At 43.0% G+C, this 11034-nt stretch overlaps 1 protein-coding gene across 1 annotated transcript in view; it reads right to left on the minus strand.

Annotated features, from left to right (window-relative positions):
- PTPRE (protein tyrosine phosphatase receptor type E) overlaps window positions 1–10781 on the minus strand; it is a 566294-nt gene extending 555513 nt beyond the window's left edge. The window contains exon 1 of the mRNA XM_078643508.1: window positions 10643–10781. The gene's annotated coding sequence lies outside the window, so the exon portion shown is untranslated. The remainder of the gene's footprint in view (window positions 1–10642) is intronic.
- Window positions 10782–11034: the final 253 nt, after the last annotated feature.

The raw sequence follows: 11034 nt of genomic DNA on the forward strand, positions 1-11034 counted from the left end.
AAATAAGTAATTACTGTTCAATGGAACAGATACAACCATACACACTAGATCTACAGATTCTGGGGTGTTGTAGTTGTCAGACCCATTATGTGTGGGCAAATCACCTCATCTCACCTGGCAACTGCTTGGGACGTGAGGCCCCGCTCTCTCCGTCAGTACCCCGGGCTATACTGAGCCATCGCGGAGGTGAGGTAAAACCGGACATAATGCCGAACACTGTATATCTTGTGCCAATTATTACTATATATTTATTTTTAAATGCAGATTTATTAAACTTTAGCATTGACTCTCGTGCTTTGGAACAGGTCATACCTGATGCATAGTGGTGCAAACAACAATGTGGATCAACTTTCTCGTGCGCAAAGACTTTTGCACTGGAAGTGGATGCAAGCACAGTGCTGAAGCAGTATTGCGTCACAGAGTGTGAAACCCCCTATATTCTATGTAATGTAGAACAAGTTAAGTTGCCAAGGTAGCACCACCCAGCTTTGCATGAAATCCTAGAACCAACTAAATACATGTGCAAACAATGGGCAGAAGATAAATAGTGTGGTATGGAATTTGCCCTTGGCAGTTGCCTGCACAGAGATATCCATTCTGAATGTGTGCTTAGATTAAAAAATTCACACCAGGCACATCTTGCTCAGTGTTACACCGGGTGCACTACTACACTGTGCATACTATTGTACAAGCAAGTCACTTTTTAGAGTGAGCGTGGCAGATGACATCAGGAGCAAGAGGTATGTAATAATACACCAACGGGCAGTTTTTTTGCCATCGAGGCAACGCAAGGCTGTAGATTTCCTCACATTGTTACTTTCTGGGAATCATGGTAAATCCCCAACTATGAATACTGATTCTTGGCTAGAATAGAAAGTGGTAGAATCAATATATCAATTTACTGCTTTTTGCTGCCATTTTCTCCCTCCCCCTTTCAGAGTTGCACAAATTCCAAAGCCTTTTGAGGATTTTTCCTCAGGAACAACAAACATAACATTCGTAAGGCAGCACAGCGGATCCAGATTTGAGTGGTAATGGAAAATGCTGGAGCAAATAATAAATTTGGAGGAGAATTCACCAGTGAACTATCCTTCAGTATGTTATGCCTGTGATCAGAGGAATTCCTCTGGTGAATATTGCTATGGATGTATCATTTTCACTAGGAATCGGAACATTTTCCATTATTCAGTAATAGCTCCTAAAATACAAAAATATTTGAAAAGCACACAGCTGCCAAAATCAGGTGTCCCAGCTAGCAGTAACCATAGTAACCCTTTCTGACAAAAAAACAAGTCTTAAGTTGTTTTCTAAACTGAACTTCAGTAGGGGCTCTACACAGAAACAAAGGCAAATCATTCCAGTCCTTGGAGGTCAAATAGGTAAAGGAGTCATGTTGGATCTGGCCCTTTCTGCAGGGTTATTCCCCAACTTTTTTTATTTCCTCCTCCCTTTTTTCTGGCCTTCTTTTTGTTGGCTGTAGGACTTGAGCCCTTTACCACTGCTAATTAGTGCTAAGGTGCACGTACTCACGCCCCTAAAAATGGTATAATTGGTTTACACCTGTTTGGCATATTTGATTTACGTGTAACTCCCTTGTAAAGTGGTATACCATATACCCAGGGCCTGTAAATGAAATGCTAGTAGTGGACCTGCAGCACTGATTGTGCCATCCTATAAAACTTGTCTCAAGCCTGCCACTGCAGGGCCTGTTTTTGCAGTTTACTGACCCTCCAAGTTAACATTTAAAACTACTTACCCAGCCTTAAACCCCACTTTTATTACACATAGGTCATCTCTAAGGTAGGCCCTAGGGAGGCCTAGCTCAGGGTGCTGTGTAGGTAAAAGATAGGACATGTACCTTTATGTTTTGCATGTCCTGGTAGTGACAAACAGCCTATTTCATTCTCACTGCTGTGAGGGCTACTTCGCTCATAGGCTAGCATTGGGAATTTCCTTAAAACTTTTAAGAGGTAATTTCTGATCAGAAAGGAGTAGCTTTGCCACTTTGGGTATGTTTAAAATGGTAGTAATACATCCTCCTTACTGGTGAAGTTGGATTTCACATTACTATTTTGGAAATGCCACTTTTGGAAAGTGACATTCTGTTGAGTGTGCTACTGGAGTGTAGGCACATCCCTGTGTCGGGCACACTTGTTAGGTTCAGGGCACCAGAACGAACCGTGCCGTGAACTCCAAATAAAGTTCAAAAAACGGTGTATGAAGTTTCAAAATTTATTCCATTATGTTCATAATTACCTGCATGTTGCATGCTACACGACTCTTTCACCAAAGCTCCTTGACAAAGGACTATTTGTCCGAAATGCATCGGAGCATCATCTAGCATCACGATGTTATCGATAATTTTCCAACTCATATGATGAAAATATGAACATAATGGAATAAATTTTGAAACTTCATACACCGTTTTTTGAACTTTATTTGGAATTCACGGCACGGTTCGTTCTGGTGCCCTGAACCTAACAAGTGTGCCCGACACAGGGATGTGCCTACACTCCAGTAGCACACTCAACAGAATGTCATTGTGAAGTCGCAGTCGAACAGATGCGACACCTGTAGGAGCACCTTAACACTCCAGCAAACCTTTAAATATACGTTTATCTATCTACACAACCGGCTGTGCGCCAAGCCCTAACTTCACATTGTTTCAACTTTCGGAAAGTGAGCATTTCTCGGGCTTATAACTCTTTGCGCTTTTCAGCGTGTCTAATATATGCCTGGGCTGGGTGACAGCCACACTTTGTGCATTCCCTTTAGACAGCCAAACACAGGGAGGGCTGAGTGTGACAGGCGATACATCCGCATTCATCTGCATACTGATAGTCTTCCTCGGCAGGAAGAGGGAGAGGTGGCCCACCCTTACACCTGAATAGGTTGTGTCCTGCCCTCACACAAAGTGCTGATTTACCCCCTACTGATAGTATGGAACCAGAGCTGGGCTGAAAGGGTTCTTTGTGCAATTCAGGGGGCTCCTTTGAAGTCACCCCTACATCAACAGCATTGTTGGGTATAAGTACTGGGGCTCTGACCACATCTAGTCAGACACTGCATGGGACTTGTAACCAGACGCTGCTGGCTCTACATCTGCACATTGTCAGCAGGACTGCTGTGCAAACAAGAGGAACTACCACTTTTCGAACAGCTTTGCTATGTTGGCCTGCTGAGTTCTGGGCTGAAGGAGATACTGCCACTCGGCAACTTGCCTTGATGAGTTGGCCTTCTGTCTGCTATCTTCTTTTGTGCCCCCACAAGTGTTCTCCAAGAGGTTGTTGGCTTGCCCCCTGCTCTTTGTGAATTTCAAGGCCATCAAAGATTCCTCCCTTTTATCACTGCTGTGGGACTCAAGACCCTGTGAGTCCAGCAGTGGAGACCAACAGGAATCAGTGCTTCAGTTTGCCTAAAACTAGCGCTTTACTCACCTACATGCCAGCACTGTGGTGCAAAGATCATCCCTAAAAGCACCGCCTCGAGCTGTGTGTGAGCAAGGCACATTCCTGCTGAACGCATTGCCTGAGCAACGCGAACTACACCCGTCATGCCAGTATCAGCGTCGACAGGGGGAACCAGCACCATGTTTCCGCTGAGCTGAGGAGCCATCCTGGAGAGACTGTCATCCTGAAGAACCTTGTAGTGGGCAGTGGAACACCAAGGCTACCTCAGCAATGGGAGGACAGCCCAGTATGGCCCGCCTGCTTCCCTGCCGACCAAAAGGTACTACAATACTGGTATCGAACCTCCAAGGTCCCGTTCGCCATCCTGTGTACTTGTGTGTGGCAAAGCTGTCTTAGCTTCTCTGGTCCCAGGGGAGCTGCACTGCACTTCGTTCCGTGATGTGGGAACCCCGGAGTCATTTCTACACTGGCTGAAACCATCCTGTGCACCTTCACAGGTGGATCACTTTGGTGCCAGAGAAGTTGCGACCCGGGTGACCCGAAGAGCCCTGGACCTGCCAGAAATTGGGGGCATTGTTAATTCTACATGGTAGGGTGAAACCTCAGGGGATGACCCCGAGAGAGGCTTGGGACCACCTCCAAAGACTAAACTGCCTTATGTGAGTGCTATTGTTGGGATTTCTCAGAAGTTACCATGACAAGTCTAATAGGAGTGCAGGGGCTTCTGTGCCCTATTGCTACATACTGCAATTTATGTGATTTCCTCTAAAAACCTGCATAACGTACGAAGTGGTGAGTTCCACCTGGCTTGGTTGCATACCTTAGCCAACCAGAAACCCGATTTCTATCTCGTGACCACACTTAGATTTCAGGTGAACTCCTGGGGTTGTCAGTAACAATGCCTCTTTCGATATGAAGGGGCAAACAGGGATATACGGACAGAGCCTCCTACAGAGATACTTTGGCGCCACCCCAATAAAGGAGTGAAAAGCAACCACTAATGCTATAAAGATGATCCACTTCTCAATAGGGAGACAGTGAAATTCCTTAACACTACCTGATATTGAGTGGCGTTTTCTGACTTCCAGGATGAACCTAGAGGCAGCATTTTGAACTAGGTGCAAATGTTTCATCAAATAGGCCGGAAAACCTAAAAATAAAGCATTTGCATAGTTCAATCTAGAGGTAAAAGCTGCATGAACAATGGCCTTATGTTTCTTCAGCAGAACAAACTCTAATGTCTTTCTCTGTACACAAAGTGATGTGGGGAAGAAAGGTAATCCCGTCATCAAATTTTACTCCATGATTTTTTCCCACTGATGCTGGTGTTTGGACTTCAGTGGTATCTTCCATTGGCCACCAGTCATTGGACCAACCAGTGGCCTTATGACTGAGAGTAAGATCTCTGTTGTAGAAAACAATGCAGCACAGGCTGTTCTGGTTCATTCATGCCACCACCTTGAGAATACAGACCTTAAACGTCTCCTGTCCTATGGCTGGACTATTCCCTAGAGAAGATATAATTTGGATCTCATCCACATAGGAGATAGCCTGAATATCAAAGGCTTCAATGATGGAGGTCAGAGGTGACATATATATTTTAAATAGAGTTGGACTCAGGGATGAGCCCTGTGGAATTCCAGTCTTAGGGGCTTTGCAGGGGTGAGAAAAGACTCTAACCTGTCAGCTTGCGTCCTGTCTGACAAAAATAATTGAATCCATTGCAAGGCTGTCCCCCACTCTAATGTTGGCTAGTCTTGTCAAAGAATTTGATGTGCAATAGGAAAGCCTATAGAACTAAAAAAAATCTAACACATATAAATACCTGAAAATGAACTGTACACACATGTCAAAATGTATCAGCCATTAGAATGCATTCAAGGCATATATTCCTTGTAATTCTGAATTGTTAAGGAAACAAAGATTTTAATAGGATCAAAACAATCCAAGACACTTCTTGGTGATGCCCAAGTGATAAATATTTGCTGAAACCTGACATATTATTTGTGCACTGTTAGACCTGTCAGTTTTATGGTGGTCTTCCGCCAAACGCTTTACTTTCCTCCTCCATTCATGCTAATCTAATTTTTGTATTTGCAAATATAAAAGCCATTCCAATGGACAATGTGCAGTCTTTAAATAACCATGCACTACCACATCATGCTTTAGTATTTTATTTGCAACAGTGTACTACGAGCTACAAACTATACCTTTACTACTCTGAACGTGACTTATTTGCTACACTTGTTCTTCGTGTAACACTTTGATTTTTCACAATCCCTGTGACTTGATGTAACATTGATGGCAGCGACCCCCCTCTGAAAATTGTTCCAGTACTACTGTGCTTAGTTATCAGGCTCCTCCCATTTATTTGGTCCCATTCCAATTGTTTTAAGGTTGGTTGAGTGCCTGATTTCCACTTCCGGGCCAGTAGGTCCTTTATCAAGAAGAGTGCCAGATCTATAAATCTATATTTATATGTATGCTTCTTATAGCAGGGCACTAACCCCAGTAGTAGCACAATATTAAAAAACTCAATATTATTATAGTACACCAGCGAGGGTAGATTATGCATGGTATGATGTAACCTTATTGTAAAAACACCCCGTATTAATGTACATACAACTTGGCATGAGCAGTACTGAAACACACCAGGCTTTATTGAATGGAGACCTGTAGAGGCTTTAAGCACTCACATCCAGCCTCATTATATCATCTAGCTGAATGCTGAAGTAGCTGCCACTTTCAGCCTTGATGTGGTCACAGAGTGTTTGGGGGAAATATTACTTCCTTCTTCTGCCCCTTGGCAGAGGGCGGAGGTCACAGTGCCATGTAACAGAGGAGGCTACATGTGGATGCACAGAAAGGTACTGGCCACTGACTCAATTAATGGACTGTGTGAGAAAGTCATCCGTTTTGCCCTGATCACCCTCATTTTTTAACTGATACTGGTGATAATTGACTCTGATTGTCCCTTGGGTTCTGCTACCCAGACTCAGGGCCAGTGCTCTGTGTAAAAGGTATATGGTAATGAGGTAAAATTATAATTAATATGACAACCTACCTGTAAGCCCCGAGTATATGGTAGGGCATGTAGGTTTAGAGGCCTAGCAGATTTAATGCACTTAGGTGGGCACTGCTGTGTTGTCTGCTTTCATTTTAAAGGCAGACCTGCTTTGCAGGCTTCTTTGAAAATTAAAGTATATGCAAAGTCGAAATTGGAATTAAAGGTACTTTAAAAATCTTAAACTACCTTATTTTTCCATAATGCCTCTCCTAGATGCCACAGGGGTAAGGTGCCTTGCAACTATAAGCAGGGACATTATAAACTATGTTTTATATGCCCTGATGAGGGAAAAACTGCCACTTTTGTATTTTCTCATTTTAGCACATTGTCACCTGAGGCTAACATGGGAATACTTTAATAACGTATAAACATTGACAGGAGCTAGCTAAAAATACACTTCAAAGTATCCAACAACTTGCCAAGGTTAGATTTACGATAACTATCACAGAAAAGAAAGTATAGAACTTCATTTTATGATGAATTGAAATTCAGTCTTCCAGCAGCCTATCCTTATTGGCCAGTCTTTGGCAGGTGTGAAGTGACCTGCATAGAGACGAAGTACATCAGGTGTCATGAGATCTGCAAGCTGCTGAGCAAAAGGTAGGGCTGGGTAGCCAAACTGGTCTTTAAGTAGGGAATGACAGACAGGACACAGGCTCATCCCCACGTCCTGCACCACAGCCAGATAGGAGCTCCAGTAATAGATTCCGAGAGTGGCTGGAAGGGGAGTGTTAGGAAAACATATGCCAGTGGCTTGGCTTAGCCAGATCTTAACCTCCAGGAGAGAGTTTATCCATTTTGGATTTTAAAAGAATAGTGCTTTCTGGGGCAGGAATATGCCACAATTTGGCAAAAGCTGTCATATTTCTGGGTGGCACCCTGTACCCCATTGGTGCCCCCCTGCTTGTCACCTAGAAACACTGGATAAATATAGGAGAGCTGTCCAGCAACTCAGGTCCCTGCTGAAACTACAAGAAGAAGTAGGACTTCCCTGTTGGCTCCTTGTACTGCACAAGAGAGGACTGCACCTGTGGCACACTTTGGTCTTCAGCTAAAAAGGGACTTTACCTGGCTTTGAAGGTTGAAGGAGTGGACGCTCTGAAAACAACAGGTCAAAAAAGCTCCACCTGCATCACCTCCACCAAGAAGAACCCAGCTGGACAGCATCCAAGGACTTTTAAGGATATTGCCAGGTGCATTGTGGGAGACATAGTCCCAACATCCCAAAGAGCAACTCAGAGCTTCTGGTACCCTGGATTGGTGTTGTGGACACTTTGGAACCCCAGAAGGACCTTCTGGAAGAAGATCCATATGTTTGGAGAATTTTTATCAAAAAGCTCCATAAGTTGACTATCCCGTCGTCGAACCACAACCCGGCCTGGATTTCAGGTTCGTCCCACTGGAAGCTTCGGATCTCAAGACTTCCAGGATTTCACCAAGGCCTCGAACTGAACCAAGCCGCCATCATCGACTCAAAACCCGGCCAGACGAGGAGCCTTGCTCGACGGCAAGAGAAAAAGCTCCAAAACGTGACTAAGTCAGAAGGTAAAAACTTGACCGGGCCCTACCGCTAAGTATATCCACCCACGCTCCATCACAGTTGGGCTGAAATGTTGACTTTTCCCCGTCAAGCTCGACCAGGTGTCCCAAAGTGGCGCTTTTGTATTTTAGTCACTGGAAAGTGTTTATTCTATACAAATTCATATCCCCGGTTCCCTAAATTGGATTTTTGTTATTTTGGTGTCCTTTTAATCATGCAAATATTTCCATTTTTTTAAATTGGTATTGGATTTTTACTATGTGTTGGGTCTTACTTGTTTAATGTATTGGTGTTTTTAAATGCTTTACACACCTGTCTCCTAAGAAAAGCCTGCCTGCTCACTGCCAACTACCAAGGGTTGAGCAAGGTAATACTTTATTGAGACCTGAACTGGGCCATATATTGGGATTATGGCCTAATTACTAGTGGTAGGTACCTACTGACCCCTACTAATAAACCACCTTCCAACAGACTGTGAATTGCAAAATGTGCCCACACTCGCCCAGCATCTCTCCTCTCTGGAATGCTCAGAGCTGCTACTACCAATTTCTTTGTCATGGTCACTAACACACCTAAAACCTTCTTATGACTAAGGATACTACTTTTAAACTTACTACGCCACTGCTAGATCTCTGCTACCACCACAACTACTGTGGGTGATACTTATCAGTGTAGTTTCCGTTTGTAAATTTACATTTTAGAAATCTGAATATGTCTCATCTCCAGTTGTATTGATAAATTGGCTCCTATGACATTTATTGCGACTCAAACTATACTTAATAGGTCTTGCTTTTCAGAGAATGAATGCAAAAAAATAAATCTCGATACACTTACTGGTCGGTGAAAGTGTAAAATGATCAGCAGGAGGTCACATCAACACTGTGCCAGGGATTTTTAGCCCCGCATTTACAAAAAGCCTGACAATGAAGTGGCTTTTCAAGAAAAGCAATAATTCCATAAAGAGCTTATAATGTTATCAACAGCTGCCTATATAAATGAAGTGTTCAAAAGATGACCTAGTTAGGAAGGCAGCAGGACAAACATCAATAGTTTTTTGTTAACTTGCTCCCTGCCAGATCACAGACACTACTCTTGGTTGCACAGTGCCCAGGGCATCCATGTGATGCTCGGTTCAAAAGAATATCACATCCAATTGTACCCACAGATATTTCCCATTGTAACTGTGGCTGTTCTGGAAATATATTCAAAGGATAGAGACATTTTGATGCAGCTCTATTGTACAGAAAGCAGAGGCATTCCACTGCAAATTTGAAAAATAATATAAGGGCGGTTTAGCACCGGAGCGCCGTGGCCCTATCGCAACAAAGGACTCCAGGTACTGAAAGACATGTATTCTTGCTGATTACCCTATTAACACCGATTTTCAGTAACAATTAACACTGAGTATGTACAGAAATACCACACCCAGGATTAAATAATTTAGCATAATATTCAGCTGAGCATTCCCTTGGGGTCAGCAGTTGAGGGATCTAACGGTTGTATAACATATATCAAGATAATAATCTACCCAGATAGAAGTGTACATTCCAAGACAGGAAGAATTGATGACAGGTATCGTACAGTGGCAAAGGTGACCTTCAAACCTATATGCGAGGCAACCTTGCATAATCTGGCTAACTGCACTGATTAAAGGCATTGGTGAGCATCACCTAAAGGCTATGCATCTCTGGAATGTGTATAAGACATGGTGTAATCGTCATGAGAAATTTACTAGGTTTTATTTTTCCCCATTACCAATTTACGGGGATTATTTTGGGATGATACTGAAGTTGTATCACCTGCACTGTGCATTCCAAGGGTGCAGCAACATGGGTCACAATTCTGAGAGGATTTCTCAAGCTCAGGGAAATTAGGAGTATTTGCACTGTTAGCCCCACCTGGACAGGTATCCTATTAATAAATCTCTGATATTCCATCAGCTTCTGGCAGAACTGGAGTGTTTGCACTCCCATCTGCCATGCACAGAGCCATGTACTTTGAAAGCAAATCTTGTAAATTTGAATGACCCCTCCTGGAAGGTGGCCTTTGTTTAGCTGGAGTGTGTACTTCTTACTTAACCATTGTCCTGGAGAGATTCACTCTTTAAAAACTGTCAGGTGGCAACTTGTATCTGCACCACACCGGCTCAAGATCAATGTGAATCAAAGCTCTAAAACAAAAAAGGAGACAGGAGGAAGGGGATATTACGGCGAGGATTCACATGAACACAATCACAAAGCAGGTGGGTATGGCAATGCACAGGTGAGATACTAATTATCAGGATATGTCCATTTGGGACCTTTGCAATAAGCTATTTCCTCCACAATTAGAGACTAATTGACATTTGATCAACAGATTCTTTTGCCTGAGACAATTCCTGATCTGAATAAAGTACTACTAACAAGATAACAGCATGAATACAAGGACCTCATGCTTCGAAAGGCGACCCTATCGGACGGCAGCAGATGGGTCCTTTAGGGAAATTAATGTTCTAAAAGGGGTGAATAGTGATGTAACCAAATTAGCAGATGGAATATATATCTTTAAAAAGCATCAGAATACCCAGTGTTGACAAGATAGGTTCAAGATTTTTAATTTTTTAGAATCAAACAGGATTATGCTTACCTGCATGTTATGTGTAGCTCTCTAGTCTGAACTGCTCCAATGTGGGAACCCACTCATCGGATATTGAGCCACAAACCCTCCTGTGAGAATTGTAGAGACATTAGGAGGCTTTGAATAATTTCATGTTAGCTGTCAGCCACGGAACCTGCAAAAATGAAACCAAATGTGAATGTTGGCAATCTGCATTACAACAGAAAGTACAGTCAGTAAAAGGAGAGGCCTCTGCCTCCACAACCTAATATGAAAAGTATGCATCCTTCTAAAAGTCTCTAGCTGAATGTAGACTTTGTTTGATGTGAGTAGAATGGTACTTGACGTGTTCATCATATTTTTTCTTGCCTGAACAATGAGTAAACCTAAAGAAAGAATTGGTTTCTACTGTGTGCCTTTTT

This window comes from Lissotriton helveticus, chromosome 5_1, assembly GCF_964261635.1.
Source record: "Lissotriton helveticus chromosome 5_1, aLisHel1.1, whole genome shotgun sequence".
Lineage (NCBI taxonomy): Eukaryota > Metazoa > Chordata > Amphibia > Caudata > Salamandridae > Lissotriton > Lissotriton helveticus.